The following is a 21,118-nucleotide window of genomic DNA, read 5'->3' on the forward strand; positions in this document are numbered from 1 at the left end:
TAAAGCTGAGCCGACAAGGCCGCCATAACTACTACAGCTGGCAAACCAATAAAAATATACATATAAGGCCTACAAGCCCAATATACTACACTAGCTGATAGGATATGTCTACAAGCCTCTACTGATGGATGTACTATGATCGGAACAGAGTCCCAACTTACCCATAATATATATATACATATATACACAATATGTACATAAAACTCTAGACCCGGCAACTTCGAAGGATATTGAACTTACCGATCAAGCTGAACTCGGGCAACACCTACTGAGGAGGTCTATCCGTTTTTCTGTAAGAACCTGCACGCATGAAATGCAGCGTCCTCAGCGAAAGGGACGTCAATGCGAAATAATGTACCGAGTATGTCAGGCAACAGAATAACTGAAAGCTAAAACTGAACTGATAATATAATAACTGTAAGTAACTGGGAGTCAAAGATAATCTGAAGATATGCTTACCTGCTAATACTGAATTGTTATATCCCGTACTTTAATATTAGGATGAGTCGTAGTAATCCATATGAGCTTGAACAGTATAAGAACATTCATAAGGTTCTAGAGGATTTGTGACGATGTTATTTTAAGACCCCATAAGTTTAACAACATTGATACTGTTATATACATTTTATATGTTATTTTGAGTGGAAAACTTTTGTAAAAACTTTGAAATATATGATTTTATATAGTTATTAATATTACTACTTTCGAATATGCTTTAAATTATACATATAATAAGAGAAAGTTTATGAGATTTTCTTTATTGTAAAGATAGAAATTATTTTCTTCACAAGAAAAGAATGTTATTTTTTTACCATTTTAAGAATTAAGCGTACGAAAATTTGTACTCTTTTTATGAGATTAGGAAAATTAGAATTTGAGAAAATATATATATTTTTACATGGATGTTTTAATGAAATAATAGTGTATGCATTGATTTTATATGGTATCATAATTTATTAATATTTTAATAAAAGTACTTTAGAATGAGGACAAGACTATTTTCGAGGTTATAAGTATTTATGATGTGTCAAACAAGTGATAAGTAAGTGTTATAAAGGTCATAGGGTAAATGAATCGAAGAAATTGAGTATCGCCGAAGTTTGACAATTTGGGATAAAATGCAGTCCAAGCTATAATACCCCGTATTTATGGACTAGTGCCATACAAGGTACCACATGACCGTGATAGTAGGGTACATAAAATGTGTTAAAAGTGAAAAGTATTTTAGATAATTTGAGATAATTTTTAATATTGTGGGTAATTAATTAATTCTTGATTAGTGAAAGATTAACAAGTCAATTAATTTGAAATTTGTGGATAATTATTTAAGTGAGATTTTTGGATAATGGTTAAAGGGCAACATCCACGTGGGATGATAGGAATTTGGCAACAAATTGCCAACTACTCATGTGCTAAGAAGGTGGTGGCAATGTTTAAAGACATTTACACCTTTATATCATTTTGTTAAAGGATGCTATTAAGAAGACAAATTGTACGACACTTTTGGGATCTCTCTTTCTTATAGTAAGCAACATCCCATTCCTAACTAGTGATATTTTTCATAAGTTTTAAAGTGAATTGGGTATTACTTCATTGTGATGTAAATTAACGTGAAGCTATCAAGAATGCAACCCAAGTTTGATCCAACGCCTATGACCTTCAACGAGTTCGTATGAGCATTCGAGGTTAGATGTTATCAAAAGGATTTATTAGTAGTAGTCATCAAAAGATGGAATTGAGGTATGTTAAGGCTATCACTCCTTTTCTTTTGGCATGATCCAAGTAACAATACGTAAACATAATGTTATTCCATAAGTGGTTCCACTCTTAGCAGTTAAGGATATCTATGTTATTCATTCCGGTAAAGTTATATTCAAGCATGTCTAAGTATGTATCTAATTTTCTATTGAGGTATTATGATAGAGATGTTAATGTTTTTAATATAGTGATACATGCATCTTCATGCATTTACCATTATTTACCACCGGTTAGGTAGTTACCACCGGTTGGACAGTTATGTATCATTATTCATTTACCACCGAGCTACGGCCGGTCGGGCAGACATACATATTTATTTACCACCGAGCTACGGCCGGTCGGGCAGTCATGCATTTACCATCGAGCTACGGCCGGTTGGGCAGTTATACATTTACCATCGAACTACGGCCGGTCGGGTAGTTACCACTAATCAGTTGGGCAGTCATGCATCATACGATATGCCATATCGTATGATGCATGACTGTCATATATATATATATATATATATATATATATATATATATATATATATATATATATATATATATATATATAAGTATGCAAATACAGTGGCACTTCAGAGATTCAGGTTGATTCTTATATGTCTTTAATAAATATTGGCTTATTGTTATATTTCAGTTCCGCCTTATATACTCGGTACATTATTCGTACTGGCATCCTTTTGTTGGGGACGACGCCTTCATGCCTACAGGTATAGATAATCAGTTTGACGAGCCCTCATAGTAGACGAGATTAGCATTCAGCGAAGGATCGGTAAGACTCCACCTCATTCGGAGTGCAGCCGAGTCTATGAGTCCTCATGTCAGAGTTTTGCTACAGACTTATGGGTAGGCCAGTACCCTATCCTATTTGATTTCAAATAATCTTAGAGGCTTTGTAGACAGAGATTCATTTTGTACAGTATGTCAGAGGCCTTGACGGCCCATATGTATTCATATTTTAAGAACGTTGGTTCATTGATACAATATTTACCCACTTATAATCATACATTACGAGTTGTGGCCATGTTGGCCCGTGATAGAAGAAAAAAATGAGTTACAGAGTGGTTCGCTTGAGCTAGTATGGCACCGGGTGCCAGCCACGCCTCACCAGATTTGGGGCATGACAAAGTGGTATCAGAGTAAGTCGTGTCCTAGGGAGTCTACAAAGTCATGCCTAGTAGAGTCTTACTTATGGGTGTGTTGCGCGCCACATTTATAACTGAGAGGCTATAGGAAATTTAGAAAATATTACCCTTCTTTTGTTTCCAAATTGTGCCATAGAGCTGAGTAGTAAGAAGTTAGTATGAAGCTTTCGACAGATTTTCTATGCACCAGATGTGCAAGTATCACAGAAGAGCTTTAGGCATAATTTCTACCTATGTTGAAGGGAGGTTATGAAAGAAACAGAAGATACGATATGAGATTGAAAAGTAAGTAAGGTAAAGGTGAAGAAGATACAAGATACTCAAGTACAAAAGGTTGTGAATAGTTGAGACTTCAGATATAGTTTGGGTTTTAGTTTAGTTTAGAGAGGAGACCCTAGTAAAAATTTTGTAAATCTCTAAGAGTTAACATTCGAGGACAAATGTTTTAAAGGGGGGAAGGATGTTATATCCCGTACTTTAATATTAGTATGAGTCGTAGTAATCCTAGTAATCCATATGAGCTTGAACGGATTAAGAACATTCATAAGGTTATAAAGAATTTATGACTATGTTATTGTAAGACCCCGTAAGTTTAACAATATTGATACTGTTATATACATTTGATATGTTATTTTGAGTGGAACATATTTGTAAAAAGTTTGAAAAATATGATTTTATATAGCTATTAATATTGCTACTTTCGAATATGCTTTAAATTATACACATAATATGAGAAAGTTTATGAGATTTTCTTTATTGTAAAGATAGAAATTATTTTTTTTTCACAAAAAAAGAAGTTTATTTTTTTTTACCATTTTAAGAATTAAGCGTACGAAAATTTGTACTCTTTATATGAGATTAGGAAAATTAAAAGTTGAGAAAATATATGTATTTTTACATAGATGTTTTAATGAAATAATAGTGTATGCATTGATTTTATATGGTACCATGATTTATTAATATTTTTATATTTTAATAGTAGTACTTTAGGATGAGGACAAGACTATTTTCGAGGTTATAAGTATTTATGATATGTCAAGCAAGTGATAAGTAAGTGTTATAAAGGTCATAGGGTAAACGAATCGAAGAAATTGAGTATCGCCGAAGTTTGCAATTTGAGATAAAATACGGTCCAAGGTATAATACCCTGTATTTATGGGCTAGTGCCATACAAGGTACCACATGACCGTGATAGTAGGGTACATAAAATGTGTTAAAAGTGAATAGTATTTCAGGTAATTTGAGATAATTCTTAATTATATGAGTAATTGATTAATTATTGATTAGTGGGAGATTAACAAGTCAATTAATTTGAAATTTGTGGATAATTATTTTAGTGAGATTTTTGGATAATGATTAAAGGGGCAACATCCACGTGGGATGATAGGAATTTGGCAACAAATTGCCAACTACTCATGTGCTAAGAAGGTGGTGGCAATGTTTAAAGACATTTACACCTTTATATCATTTTGTTAAAGGATGCTATTAAGAAGACAAATTGTACGGCATTTTAGGGATCTCTCTTTCTTATAGTAAGCAACATCCCATTCCTAACTAGTGATATTGTTCATAAGTTTTAAAGTGAATTGGGTATTACTTCATTGTGATGTAAATTAACGTGAAGTTATCAAGAATACAACCCAAGTTTGATCCAACGTCTATGACCTTCAACAGGTTCGTATGAGCATTCGAGGTTAGATGTTATCAAAAGGATTTACTAGTCGTAGTCATCAAAAGATGGAATTGAGGTATGTTAAGGCTATCACTCCTTTTCTTTTGGCATTATCCAAGTAACGATACGTAAATGTAATGTTATTCCATAAGTGGTTCTACTCTTAGCAGTTAAGGATATTTATGTTATTTATTCCGGTAAATTTATATTCAAGCATGTCTAAGTATGGATCTAGTTTCCTATTGAGATATTATGATAGAGATGTTAATATTTTTAATATAGTGATACATGCATCTTTATGCATTTACCACCGTGCTACGACCGGGTAGGCAGTTACCACCTGTTGGGCAGTTATGTATCATTATTTACCGCTGGTTGGGAAGACATGCATATTCATTTACCACCGAGCTACGGCCGGTCGGGCAGTCATGCCTTTACCATCGAGCTATGGCCGGTTGTGCAGTTATACATTTATCACCGAACTACGATCGGTCGGGTAGTCATGCATTTACCACCGCGCTACTGCCTGTCGGGCAGTTACCACTGATCAGTTGGGCAGTCATGCATCATACGATATGGATAAGAGTCTCAAAGAGAAGCATTATAAATATAAGTATAATAAGTATGCAAATACGGTGGCACTTCAGAGATTCAGGTTGATTCTTATATGTCTTTAATAATTGTTGGCTTATTGTTATGTTTCAGTTCCGCCTTACATACTCGGTACATTATTTGTACTGACGTCCTTTTGTTGGGGACGATGCCTTCATGCCTGCAGGTACAGATAATCAGTTTGACGAGCCCTCATAGTAGACGAGGTTAGCATTCAGCGAAGGATCAGTAAGACTCCACCTCATTCGGAGTGCAGTCGAGTCTATGAGTCATCGTGTCAGAGTTTTTCTACAGGCTTATGGGTAGGCTGGTACCCTGTCCCATTTGATGTCAAATAATCTTAGAGGCTTTGTAGACAGAGATTTATTTTATACAGTATGTCAGAGGCCTTGACGGCTCATATATATTCATGTTTTAAGAACGTTGGTTCATTGATACAACATTTACCCACTAATAGTCATACATTACGAGTTGTGGCCATGTTGGCCCGTGATAGAAGAAAAAAAATGAGTTACAGAGTAGTTCGCACGGGCCAGTACGGCACCGGGTGCCAGCCACGCCTCCCCAGGTTTGGGGCGTGATATGACTCAACTCTCTCAATATAGTAAGTAAAATAGATGTCCAGCCTTATAAGGCTCGGTATACATATAACTTCTTTGTCGTAGTAGGCTCGCTCATAGGCGCCCGACCATACTAAGCTCTGTATTTCGACCAACTGGGATCGCTCATAGGCGTTCGGCCAGAGTAGGCTTGATATATAACTTACCATCTGATCAGAGGTTGCTCAATAGGGGACTGCCCATTGATTATAACTCAATGGTAATGAAAATATTGTAATACTGTATATATAGGCTCTCTGCTCTCTTGACTGGAAGAAGACAACATACAATTAAATATGATGTCCCGATAAGGAGAATACTGTAATTTATGAGACTAGGATAATGTATATAAATTCGGGAGTATGAACTTCTCTTTATGCCTCGTTATCAATCACATGTAGTTATAGGATCATGCCAAAATGAAGAAAGGTTTAGCCTTAACATACTTGAACCGATTCTCTTGACAATCCCTTTAACACCGTTGATTGCGACAACATGTAATGACAGATCGAAGTAGGGAAAATTCGTATGATATTCTTGAGAAAGATTGCACCGTACTCCCTTAAAATTGCAAAATCCCACGTTGCTTAGATGCTATGAAATCTTTGCTTGAATTTTATTGAAGCAATTTACTTTGTCAAAGCAAATCCGTATGACATTCTTTCTTAAATGAATGAAATGAATTAGAAAGGTCCCCTTTTTATAATGGTGTGGGCCCCACTTATAAGGCTTACTTTAGCCACCTATAATCTCTTAAAATACCACCTTTCACATACATATAAGAGTCATTAAATTGACTTTAATTTGTTGCCAAGTATTCATAAACCCATGTGAAGGTTGTCCCCTTAGTAATTATCCAAAAAGATCCAATTTGCAAGTTAATATCCCATTTAAAAATTCATAATTATTCAATTATTCACATAATTAGAAATTATCTCAAGTTACTTAAAATACTACTCACTTTCAATACACCTTATATATCTTACTATCATGGTCATGTGGTACCTTGTATGGCACTAGTCCATAAATACGGGGTATTATAGCTTGGACCGTATTTTATCCCAAATTGCCAAATTTCGACGAAACTATTTTCTTCAATTTTTTTACCCTCTTACCTTCACAAATTTACTTATCACTTATTTGAAATATCATAATACTTATAATTTCTAAATAATCTTGTCCTTCAACTGATGTCAATTATCTTACGATAATTTCAACGTACAATACTACAGGATGCAACATCGTCATAATATAATACTGCGGAGCGTAACATCATCGTAATATAATACCGCGGGACGTAATATTGACGTAATACTGTGGGGCGTGACATCATTCCCCCCTTTGGAATATTCATCCCCGAATGTTGACTAATGCATTTATCGGTCTCATAACCGGATAACTCTTACGAATAGTTTTAATACTGTCCTTTTCATCTAGGTAACTGCTATGTGAATAAATTCAAAGGCCAAGGCATTCCCCCCCGACTTCCGATCTTGTAATTGTTGCTACCTTCTATCATGCAGTATGTACGACACTGACCTTGTAAGTGTGCCTTTGTGACTCTTCTCTTTTTTTTGCTCCAATTTCTAGCCAATCTCTAGGCCTCACTTTGCAAATATATATAGAGCTTGATAAAATGTCCCTCTAGGCATCTGTAGGTATATTGAATTTCTTTGCTCGGTACTTTGTCGAACTTACGAATATTGTTATACCTTATTTCATAGATCTGTTTATCCATCCGTATGACTTTGTTGCATCTAGGTAGGTCATACTATACCATAACTCTTACTTTGATTTATCGTTACTGAGGTCTGCGACCAAACTCTAGGTTACTCTTGTTGCTTATCCTATATGCATAAAGCTAAGCTTTTTAACGCTTCTTCATTACTGTTCATCTTATGACTGATGGCCTAATCTCATCTCGTACTTTGTATCTTTTATCCATCCATTGTCGCTTTACCTCAATATTGATCTACGATCTTCCATTGATAACTTGAAACTTCTTACGTAATACATTGCCACTAGGGCCTATGTTGCATGGTGGAACATTTGAAGTGATTTTCCTGATCCACCTGGGGTGATACGATACTATACTTCCATAACCATTTTTCATAGCATCCCAATATGGTTTAACTTACGTGGGTATTTTAACCCTGTACAATTCATGAAATTATTACTCAATCAAAGGCCCAAATATCATCCTTTATCTATCACAATTACACCCTCATTCTACTACCAGGGCAGCATTCCATCTCTACCAATTGCTATTAGTATTAGACTCCTTTAGGTTCGTTCAGGCTATGTTGAGCTTTCTATAACTTAGAGAAACCATTAGCTCTCTTGTTTTTATGGGCTTAATCCTGAGGACTTATCCATTTATCGTCACCTTCTCACTCGCCCCTTTCTTATCCTTACTCCTGTCATAAAACCTTGTCGCTTTACTATACTTTAGCTTGCAACTTATACATATCTATTTATACTACTCGCAACCTCCCTTCAACTTGATTGCACCATAGATTTCCTTATGTTATTCTGGAACATCAAGCAAGACATCACATCATCTCTAACTCTTCTTTAATATCTTGGCTAGATCTGTCGATCCCTAGAAACCATCGGCTGGAAGGTATGCCACTAATGACACTGCTATTATTCCTGGATACTGAATCCCAATGTTTCTAGCCCTCTATCTGATATATGGATTATTCACAACCTTCTGCACTTGAGTATCTCGTACGTTATTCATCTCTACCTTATTTACCTTAAAATCTTGCATCATGTCTTCTATCGCTCTCATGACCTTCCTTCCACATAGGTATAATTTACATCCACAACTTGAAGCTCTATTATAATACTCGCACCTCTAGCGCATACACAATCCGGTGGGAGCTTCATACTGACTTCTTATGAGGCTGGTACTCTTCTAACTGGCTTTATCGTAGAGCCGTTATAGAATATGGTTTTTGTACTATCTCTCTTGTACCTTTGATATTAAGAGTGATTCTGCTATGTTCTCAATCACGATTCCTATAATTTTCTGGGTCTAATAATCAGACTTCTGATTTACTTAGTTGATTAAACTCTTTCAGTTTCCTCTTCCTTCTAATCAGCCTTCATGTAGGCTTAAGCTATCTTCCGATCTGCGGCTCCTGGTATTAGTTATTACTTTAGCCTTTCATGGGCGCAATAGAATATCCATGATACAATCTTCTAACAATTCAATCCTTTGTCTACACCCTGGGCTCAATTCTTTCTTTTGTCTTATACCGGAGTCTTCTACGGCTGTATGAATGTCAGTATATATGCTGCATGGATAATATTCTAAAATCTTAAGTGCATTCATAACGTAATTATTCTGGATTATTGATTGAATAATTCTTTTCGTTCCATCTCAGCTTTCTTTAAATGTGAGCTATTACTTTTCCTGGTCTTTCTGCCCCTTGTTGCGTGCATACTTAGCTTATCTTAGTTCCCACGCATGCCAGAATTTTCGTGCAACTCATATGATCTCGAATATTACTTTTGATTTTACTTCCCATTCATTAGCCACGGTAGGTGCCACTTTCTTATGGAGTGCCTACAATGTTGTGAAACTATGGTTATAAGACCATTTCCTCTTTAGGTCACTGAGCTTAGGTTGAAGCCTTCTTCCTTATTTTCCTTAGCTAGTCTTTCGTTTTAGTACTTAGGGAGGACCCTATGATTCTTGCAAGGCTGCGAGCTTATTACATCGTTTACCCGGCGGAATATTTGATGTTCTTTCTTACTTGTAATTATCCTTACTTACTTACCTTCATGCCCTTGTGCTCATAGGGTTGCTTCTGAGCTAATATTTTGATTGTCTTCCCAGTGGAACTCTCTTTTATCTCTGTAACACTCATACAGTATATTTAACTACACCATTCCCTATCTTAATATTTCTCAAGGTTTCAATGTCATATCTGCGAGACTGAATTCCCCATATTGGTGTTCACTGTGTTTATCTTGCACGATTTATTGATTTGTCTGTATCCTGTTATCTAGCCATAACTAGGCTCTTCCTGAATCAACTACTAACTACTCATTGGCCCATTCTCATATCAATATTCCATGTCATTTTTCTTGGGTTATTTCCTCTGTCTTAACTTACGTCTCGCACTGGCTCGTTATCTATCAATAACATCTCGGGCAAAAACCCATAATTCCTTTCCTTGATGTCGTGCTTGCATAATGTTCTGGAATCGTAGCATATCTGTAGGATTTGAATAAGTGCAATTTCATCCCTTTCTCATTTTTATCGCATTCCTTGTTTACCACTCCATAGGTACTAGAACCACTTAATTCTGACTTAATATCACGTCACTCCATATTCCCCCTTTAGGGGAGTACTAAGAGTTGGAGCTACGGCAATCTACCTATAGATATTTTACCTCTTCATTTTTGGCATCTTTTCACATCATCGATGACCCTTACTCGCCTTGCGGTAATCCTTTTGTACTAAGGATAATAAAATTCCTTACTCGCGAGGGTGACAATTACTATAACTCGCACATACAGTCTCTTAAGCTTAACCTTGTTCACATTGCTTGCTTTAGGGAAGTGTCTTCCTGAATGACCATTCTCTGAATTTCTCATGAATCTTCTTCTGTTATCCATTCTGTTATTGCCGGAACTAAATCTAAAATTCTCATGATGTCGACCACTATCAAACCACTCAGCCCCTAATTCATGTTTAGTTTATCTTGTTCACTAGCCCATACTAATTTCTATTATTCTGAGGTCTAACTTTTCCTTCTGGTAGTCGCGTTGGAGTCACGAACTTATTTCTTGAAATGAGGATATAACTGTAAGGCCTATACTCTTTTTGTTGTCTTAAGGCATGTCACCTCTTGTCTCTTCCTTCGCTTGACTATAGATTCTGTAATACTCTACCGTTGTCATCCATGTATCACATCTTACTCATAATGCTTCATTAACTCTCTTCTCTTTTCTCCCTGCTAACATTTTTGTCTATCACTTTATTCTGAAAACTTCAACAAGACATTCTTTTGCTTTTAGCTCCCCTTTGCTCCATCCAGTGGCTCTTTGGGTTGCTCAACGTTCTCGCTCTACTAGGGACAGGAGCCATACTAAGGTAATATTTATCCCTTCCAGGCTTTTAGTGCCTATCTTCTGAATTTTTGATCACGCTAGTATTCATATCTAATTGTAATATTCTAGAGTGCACTATCTGAGTGTCTCACAAGGAGATCTTATTAGCACCTTTGTAATATCCTTTGGAAATGTCAACTAACGCAAACAATCCATTCACCATTTTGGGTTACTCTAACCCCAGCCGGATCCGGATATCTCGTCCTTCTCTTATACTAATTCTGTTAACTTCCATAGGACATAAATGAGATGGGTGTCGCCATTTGTATGTACCTCTGTTATTTTTGAAGGTAACTCAAAAGGCTTATGTGCCTCTGCCTGAATTTGTAAATACTGATAATCTTCATTAACTGGGCGCCTTGTACCCTTCTTCATCTTGTTTCTTTTACTTGTTGAAACATGTATCTATCTTCTGAATCTCTCATTGCCTTTCACCATAAGGGTAGATAGATATTCTTGCCTTAAGGTTCCTTATCAAGAGGCTTACATGTCTTAGTACACACATGATCTACTGGAGACCTTACATTTACTCATCATAAACATCATGAAAAATCGAGTTCCTCTGACTCAACTCTTCCATAGCCACATGCAATCTCTTACCAATTGTCTTTCTAGATGTAGGCATCGTCGTATTATGAATAAGATAGAGTTAAGGAAATTGAGTTCTTACAACTGAGTTCTACCACAAGATCTAGAGTAAGAAAAAAGACTGATAGTCCTAAATGCCCTGTAGCCTCCTGCTTATAAGTGTGGTGCACAACACACCCATAAATAACTCTACTAGACACGGCTTGTAGACTCCCTAGGATAGAACTGCTCTGATACCACTTCTGTTACGCCCCGAACCTGGGGGCGAGACCAGCACTAGGTGCCTCACCTATCCTTGCGTACCAACTTGCGACTAAGGGACTCTGAACATATAATCTCATACTTTGGCCATGGGCCACATTGCAAGGCAATTTGCAAACACTGACTAAACATCAATATAAAGCTGGGCCGATAAGGCCGTCATAACTACTACAGCTGGCAAACCAATCAAAATATACATACAAGCCTACAAGCCCAAAATACTACACTAACTGATAGGATATGTCCACAAGCCTCTACTAATGGATGTACTGTGATCGGAACAGAGCCCCGACCTACCCATAACATATATATACATATATACACAATATGTACATATAACTCTATACCCGGCAACTTCGAAGGACGTGGAGCTTACCGATCAAACTGAACTAGGGCAACACCTACTGAGGAGGTCTATCCGTTTATCTGTCTGAACTTGCATGCATGAAATGCAACGTCCCCGACAAAAGGAACGTTAGTACAAAATAATGTACCGAGTATGTCAGGCAACAGAATAACTGAAAGCTGAAACTGAACTGATAATATAATAACTGTAAGTAACTGGGAGTCAAAGATAATCTGAAGATCTGCTTACCTGCTGATACTGACTCAACTCTCTCAATATAGTAAGTAAAATAGATATCAGGCCTTATAAGGCTCGGTATATATATAACTGCTCTGCCGTAGTAGGCTCGCTCATAGGTGCTCGGCCATACTAGGCTCTGTATCTCGGCCAACTGGGCTCTCTCATAGGCGCTCGGCCACAGTAGGCTCGGTATATAACTTACCATCTGATCAGAGGTTGCCCAATACGGGCCTGCCCATCGACTATAGCTCGATGGTAATGAAAATATTGTAATACTGTATATATAGGCTCTTTGCTCTCTTGATTGGAAGAAGACAATACTCAATTAAATTTGAAGTCCTGATAAGGAGAATACTGTAATTTATGAGACTAGGATAATGTATATAAATTCGGGAGTATGAACTTCTCTTTATGCCTCGTTATCAATCACATATAGTTATTGGATCATGCCAAAATGAAGAAAGGTTTAGCCTTAACATACCTGAACCGATTCTCTTAACAATCCCTTTAACACCGTTGATTGTGACAACGCGTAACAACGGATCGAAGTAGGAAAAAATTCATATGATATTCTTGAGAAAGATTGCACCATACTCCCTTAAAATTATAAAATCCCACGTTGCTAAGATGCTAAGAAATCTTTGCTTGAATTTTGTTGAAGCAATTTACTTTGCCAAAGCAAATCCGTATGACATTCTTTCTTAAATGAATGAAATGAATTAGAAAGGTCCCTTTTTTATAATGGTGTGGGCCCCACTTATGTGGCTTACTTTAGCCACCTATAATCTCTTAAAATGACACCTTTCACATACATATAAGAGTCATTAAATTGACTTTAATTTGCTGACAAGTATTCATAAACCGATGTGAAGGTTGTCCCCTTAGTAATTATCCAAAAAGATCCAATTTATAAGTTAATATCCCACTTAAAAATTCATAATTATCCAATTATTCACATAATTAAGAATTATCTCAAGTTACTTAAAATACTATTCACTTTCAACACACCTTATACATCTTACTATCATGGCCATATGATACCTTGTATGGCACTAGTCCATAAATACGAGGTATTATAGCTTGGACCGTATTTTATTCCAAATTGCCAAATTTCGACGAAACTCATTTTTTTTAATTTTCTTACCCTCTCACCTTCACGAATTTACTTATCACTTGTTTGAAATATAATAATACTTATAATCTCCAAATAATCTTGTCCTTGAGCTGATGTCAATTATCTTACGACAATTTCAACGTACAATACTATAGGGTGAAACATCGTCTTAATATAATACTGCAGAACATAACATCATCGTAATATAATACCGTGGAACGTAACATTGACGTAATACTGCGGGGTGTGATTGGTAGCCTTTGATATTATCTTGGGCATGGACTATTTGTCGCCCTATCATGCTATTATAGATTGACACGCCAAGACTGTGACGCTGGCTATGCCAGGTTTATCATGGTTAGAGTGGAGAGGTGTTGCTCCCAAACACACACACAAGTATACGTGGTCGTACAAGTAATAAAGTGATAAATCGAGTGTCGAAACCACAATGACTTGTGTTAACTACCCACTAGTTTCACCAAGATTATTATTCATTCGAGTCAATCAGAGTTCAAAAGTGTTATTATACTAAGCAATAATTCTAACAAGTAACTGATTTATCAAGCAGCAAAATAGTTATTTTGTATTCAGTAGAGACAAATATTCCAGAGTTATGATCGATTGACCAATCCTATTGTGTTCTAATTAACACTCCCTTTCATACAATTCACTCACGGTTGCTAATTAATTCTCCCGAATTACTACCTGCCTATTCAAAATAGATTGATGCCTATATTCCTATGGAATTAATCTATTAAGAACGCATTAAGAGTACAATATTTAATTAAGCATGGTGACTAGGTATATTCCTATCCTAAGCACAAATCCGCCCCCCACTCGTAGTTAAGATCATGCTCTCTTCAATTCTTCTTTAATCTAGACGTAGATTTCCCAAGCATAATATAGATAGTAAATAGAACCTAAATGTTGGCCATACAATTAAGCAATTAATCACAGAATTGAAGAAACAACCATATATTAGTGAATTGTAATCAAGGTTAAGTCCACTTTAAACGACAATATTCATGGCTAAATTACAACCCCAGAACTATGGGTTTTAACCACTCATGATAATATCAAAATAAATTCACAAGTGTTGAATAATTGAGAATACTAAGAAAAGATAAAAAAAACTGAGATATCCTCACTCCCGAATGTTCCTCGTGTGTATTTATTTTTCAAAGTTGTGCCTCCCTTCGCCAAATAGGTTTAGTCTTGCTTTTATACGCGTTTGGGAGGGGGAGGGGGGGTCTTAGGCCGAAATACCCTTGTCCCGGGAAAACTAGGAAAAACTTTCCATCACGAGCACCCAGGGTAGCGTGGGGCACTATCCCTGTCACTGGGAAAAAATGCATTCTGACTTCTGCTCCACAAGTATCGCCACACACTGCCTGTGGCGCTACAAAGTGGCCATTTTCCAATTTTGCTTCTTTTTGGCTCCAATCTCGCACCTTCGCCCCATATTGTCTCTGGATGATTCCTGCACATTAAAACACCATGAATTAGCACAAATCATTACATTTCACATCAGAAGTCTATGAAACACGAGTAAAATGTGAGGCGATATACATATAAATATATATACTTTAAGCTAAATATCAACACCCCACACTTAAACTCTAGCTCGCCCTCGAGCAATGGGATTATCAACTACACCCCAACAATGTACACCTCTCAACTAGAGAGGAACACTCCAATTTTTAACCATACACTCTACCCTTGACTATGATTGATGCCGACAATCAAGCATGAACATACAAATTTTACATTCTTCCCGTTTCAAACATGCCCAAGTATAAACATTTCAATTCAAACAACCTATCCGTAACCACCCTACCTCAAGAGCCGACTCGTTACCACTAAGCACTCTCAACTCGTGCACTCACTCAACAAGAGAAGTTTACAACGTTACCAATCTTTCATGAGATCATGTTCCCTTACCAACAAACAACAGAGTGAATATAGAATTGTCCACACATTCAAGTATGCCTTTGAACATAATTTAAGGACATCACACAATTGAACAAAATTCGCCCTCTCACAAAGAATTTCATGTGCATCCCATGGTCATACGATAAGCTTGCCCGTAGTGTACATATCGACTAATCTAAGCTAGCCAAATCTAGGATCAATTAGGAATTTAAGGATGTAATGTAGGCTAGGGACGGGTAGGATACATTTAGGAATAGTGACTAACCCTTCTAAGCACTTTAATACACTACACTCAAAAATCGAGAACACCTTCTTCTCAACCAATTCACTCGCCACAACCCATATACAAAATAGCCTATTTTTCAATTAAGAACTTATATATTCCCACTAGCACGAATTAGTAAGATTGGGAGGTGTGTTTTTCTACATTATTTGAACTATTCTTTTTTTCTTTCTTGCAATTTTTTTATTTTTCTCTTTTTTTTTTCTACACACACTCCATGTATTAAGGTTCATCGGTTAGTGACCTTTTTATACAACTTTAGTGCACCTTAAGGCCTTTCCATGGTTCCACTCAAAATCTACTCCCCAATCTCTCACCTTAATTCTTTTAGCGTCCAAGTGTCTTAGGAGGTAAAGGTTCAACAATCTCAAATTAAGAACAAAATAGGGATACGGCTTGTAATGTAGATGCCAAAGACAAGGTCAATAGGCTCAAAGGGGCTAGCAACGAAAAATTTTATTTTTAAGTGACAAGCACAACTATGATCAAGCAAGAAACGCCTATGTCATCTCCTAGACCAGCACAACTTAATGATTTTGCTTCGATTAACAGACGGGGTGAGTTCTAGACTACACAGGATAGCGCAGAAGATCACAAATCCTCACAAACACATTGCACATGAATCAATCAAGATGATTCTGTTCAACTCTCAAGTCAAGCAAGCATATATAGTTGAGAAATTTTAAGCAATATTGCACTTGTGGCATACAAGTTGAACAATTGAGAAAAGGTATCATAGAGTAGGCTGTTTATTTTACTCAGGCATCACAGTTTTAATCAAATGTACGGAAAGATAGAGTACATGCCATAGCCTAATGTGCCAGCACCAAACACGTCAATAGGTACCTCAGAGCAACTCAGTTTCTTCCTAACCTACTCCTAAAAAAACAAAGTACCCAGTTCGAGCTACACCCTTGGAAAAGAACTGGCGCCCAAAGAAAAACCAAGGGATACTACCTAACTATCCTAAAAAAAGAATCTTTTTGGTGTTTTTAATCGGACTTTAATCCCTCAAGAAAATTGTCCAAAAGATCCATCATCGGGAAAAGTTCGAGTTTTTTCTTAATTTTTTTTCTTTTTCTATTTTTGTATTAAACTTTTATCTTTTTTGTTTTCTAAAACTAGAATAATTCTACTACAGGTTCCTAATAAAAAACTACTAAAAATAAACAGATTTATATAATTTACATCACAAGAAGTAGTTCCCCCACCCCACATATAACATATGCATAGTCCCCGATGCATGTAAGAATTTAAAGCAAAGTAAGGTGGAAAGAAGAACTTCCTACTAGTCAGATTCCACCTCCTCAAAATTCTCACCAGCCTCAGCTCCGGGCTCATCATCATCATCAGTTCCCTGGGGCACCAAAGACATGGGCCCCGTGACTTCATCACCAATCTCATCCTCAGTGTCGGAGCCTTTGTGAGTGTTCTCATCCTCTGACAGGTGAACGGGACTGCCAGGTGTAATTCCCAACATCTCTTTGAAAGAACTGGACAGATCATTACGTAGATGCATATGCTCCTCGTCTGATACACCCAACCTGCTCATGATCACATTTAAGGAGTTATAGAGATACCTGTTGAAGTTCTCGTCCCTCTTATTTCGTGCCACCTGGCTAACCTTAGACGTAGACTCTAACAAAGATGTGATGTCCATCAACCCCTTAGGAGCCTCCACAACCTCATCATAACCGGGATATTCCAGCACTCTCCCGGGAAAGCATGTTCTCAGTGAGCAAGTTGCCAAAGAAGAATCTCTTGATTTTCCACCCAAATCGTGTACGGGCCATCTCCCCTAGCATGATCTCACCCACATTGATGGGTTGCCCAGTCATCAGAAAATATATCGCACACACTCGAGCTCGAGTGCATTCACTATTGTGCTCAACTGGCATTAATCTCGAAATTTTTCCACACCTTGGCGGTCTCGTTGAAGTCGAAGCGGATCATCTCAAGATGGGCATCACCCTTAGTTCTTGTAGCCTCCGCAGGTTAGGGCTATCAACTCCCAAAAGTTCACATAAGGACCGCCTATCCATTGCAACCTCCTTTCCATGGACCCAAGACTTGAACAAGTCCCTATTCCAATTAGGATAAAGTTCTTGCACCATGCTCAAATTTGCATGGCCGGGCCACTCTAGGAACTTATCCATCTTCATTTCTCTCAACTGGCCAAGCACGTCCAGGAAGTTCTTTTCCAAAGTTTTCACATTAATTCCTATTTCGGAGACGTACTGCCCATATGGCACAAAATTATTATTCCATTGGATAGCATCACCACGAGCTAGATCCAAATTAGGCCTTGGTCCCAATGGTGCCTTCTTTGATTCGTCGGCAACTTGTTTCCCTTTCGCTTGCCGAGATGATCCTTCCCATTGCTTGTACTTTTTAGGAGCGGGAGCAGTGGTTGAGGACTTCCCTACTCCCTTGCCCTTGTTCGCACTATCACAAGCCATAGCAACCTACAACACAAATAATAATGCATCGTGAGAGTCAAAGATGACCCCATAATTAAAACTGAATGCTCAATGTAATATATTCACAATCGTGGTTTAAAATGCACAAGTGTTGCACCACAAGGCAATGGGTACTCAAGACTTCCCCATGCCGCACAATTGTAATTCACTAACTATGCCACACACATAAAATAGTCGAACAAGGCGAAGTGACAGCCTTAATGCAAGCAAGTGGCACATGGTCCTTAATTTCGACAACTAATACACTACTCTAGCCAATTCGAACAACATGCTACAACATATAAAATACACCATACATGGTGTGGGTGACATGGTTATAGCATGTGAACATTAAAGACAGGCTTCAGGTTATGTAAACCCACCCCCAAACACCCCACACTTAGCCCGATATCACATAAAACTACATTCGGCTACTCAGACTTCACCGGTGCACAATTTGCTTTTCAAGCATTTTATCAAACACATGGTGGGCATTATGTGTCTGCAACTTAATTCAACAATGGTGGAAAATGGTGGCCCTCCCAAATTTCACAAATTAGAGGGAATTATAGTTTACTACTCCATATACAACACAACAACCAAGTTGTATCAACCAATTTCGTTCCACATTTGGTCCACCCACCATAGAACAACTTCTAATAAACAACTTTTGAGGGAATTTGGGGACTGGGCGTTTGGGAGGGGGATGTTCACTATAATCTACAAAGTAAAAGAAAAAGAAGAAGAAGAAGAGAAACATATTTGGAGGAATTAAGATGAAAGCAAGAGAAAACATGAGAAATTGAGAGAAAGAGAGAGAGAGATAGACACGGGCAGAGCTTGAGAGGGAGAGAGACGGGTGAGAGAGATAGAGGGGTTTAAGTTTGTTTTAATTTATGGTGAGGATGGGTTGGGTTAATGGATATGGGTTATAATGTGAGGGTATATGGGTATCTGAGTCGGGTTTTATGGGTATGGGCTAATAAGAAAACAATAAAACATAAAAACAAAAACAAAATTGAAACTCACTCGTCCAAGCCCAGCGTGTCCCGCTAGGCCTGGTGCTGGGGGAACGGACTATACTGTTTTCTGCGCTCTAGGTAGCGTTGGGCGCTGTTCTGCCAATTCCTTTTTTGAATGATATCCCTGATTCGCCCGAGCACTTTATATATCCAATTTACATACCTCAAACCATTCTACCTATAATTTCTATGTCTACAAAGAAAACAAAAACCCTAGTCTACTCTACTAAAATAATTAGAAAAACTAAGCTATGAAAGCAATAAAAATTGGGTTACCTCCCAACAAGCGCCTGATTTAATGTCACGGCACGACGCAGTGCCTCGCTCACTCATCAGCGAGTACTACCTTGGACTTCTGATGATCAATGATTCCTCCCCAATAGTGCTTGACTCTTTGCCCATTCACTAAAATTTTTCTTTAACAATTTAAAGCGCGCAACTTAATTGCACCATAAGGAGGGACTCTCACTACCTCAAATGGACCTGACCATCTCGATTTTAACTTTCCAGGAAATATCTTGAGCCTAGAATTGAACAATAGTACTTTTTGGCCTGGTTCAAAGTGATGTGGCTTGATACGCTTGTCATGCCATCTTTTTGTTTTCTCTTTTTAAAGCTTAGAATTTACATAAGAGTGCAGCCTGAACTCGTCTAACTCATTCAACTGCAAGAGCCTCTTCTCGCCCGCAGCTTCAAAATCCATATTCAACTTCTTAATTACCCAGTACACCTTGTGTTCAAGTTCAACAGGCAAGTGACATGCCTTTCCATAAACAAGCTTATACGGGGACGCCCCAATTAGTGTTTTGTATGCAGTTCTATATGCCCACAAGGCATCATCTAACTTTGCAGCCCAATCCTTCCTATTCACACTCACTTTCTTCTCTAATATTTGTTTTATTTCTCTGTTGGACACCTCAACTTGTCCACTTATTGGCAGATGATATGCCGTGGCAACTCTGTGGCGGACCCCATATTTGGATAGAAGGTTATTCAACAACCGATTGCAAAAATGTGTCCCTTCATCACTAATCAAGGAATGTGGAGTCCCAAACCTCAAGAATATATTTTTCTTCGCAAAAATGTGTCCCTTCATCACTACCACATTGGCATCAATGGTTGGAAACGCAATCGTCTTTACCCATTTTGACACGTAGTCAACCGCTAGGAAGATATATTTGTTCCCTCTAGACAATGGGAATGGTCCCATAAAGTCTATCCCCCACACATAAGAAATCTCCACCTCCAAGATGTTATTCAAAGGCATCTTATGCCTCTTTGTGATTGTTCATGTTCTTTGACACTAGTCACACTTCTTAACAAATGCATGAGAATTCTTGAACAATGTTGGCCAAAAGAACCCAGATTGTAGCACATTTGTAGTTGTCCTATAGCCTCCATGATGTCCATCATAAGGCGAGGCATGGCAATCATACAACATTAATTGAACCTCCTTTTTCTGGAATGCACCTCCTCATCAACTGATCATCACACTATTTGTACAAGAATGGCTCATCCCAGTAGTAGAAGTTTACATCATGTAGAAACCTCTTTCTAGTTTCAGATTCTATTTTAGGAGGAAGTACAACACTCACAATATAATTCACATAATCCGCGTACAATGGGGGAGGGTCTTGGGTGACAGCAAAAAGTTTCTCATCAGGAAATGCCTCCTTAATTTATCCACCTTCCTCCACGTGCTCATGATTTTTCAACCTTGATAGATGGTTTGTTACTTGGTTTTGTGTGCCCTTCCGATCTCGTATTTCTACATCAAATTCCTGTAACAACAAAACCCAGTGCATCAATCTAGCCTTGGATTCTTTTTTAGTAAAAAGATATCTGATTGTTGCATGATCGATATGGACTATGACTTTTGTTCTCATCAAGTATGACCGAAATTTCTCAAAGGCCCAGACAACGGCCAACAACTCCTTTTCAGTGGTGGTATAATTCAG

The 21,118-nt window shown here is 37.6% G+C and overlaps 1 long non-coding RNA gene across 1 annotated transcript; it reads left to right on the plus strand.

Annotated features, from left to right (window-relative positions):
- Positions 1-4,128: 4,128 nt before the first annotated feature.
- Positions 4,129-5,965, plus strand: LOC138910630 (uncharacterized). Its single transcript, XR_011415764.1, has 2 exons — positions 4,129-4,653; positions 5,356-5,965. It is a non-coding gene; the product is annotated as an uncharacterized lncRNA (long non-coding RNA).
- The last annotated feature ends 15,153 nt before the right edge of the window (positions 5,966-21,118 follow it).

The sequence above is a fragment of the Nicotiana tomentosiformis genome, chromosome 4 (genome assembly GCF_000390325.3).
Source record: "Nicotiana tomentosiformis chromosome 4, ASM39032v3, whole genome shotgun sequence".
NCBI lineage: Eukaryota > Viridiplantae > Streptophyta > Magnoliopsida > Solanales > Solanaceae > Nicotiana > Nicotiana tomentosiformis.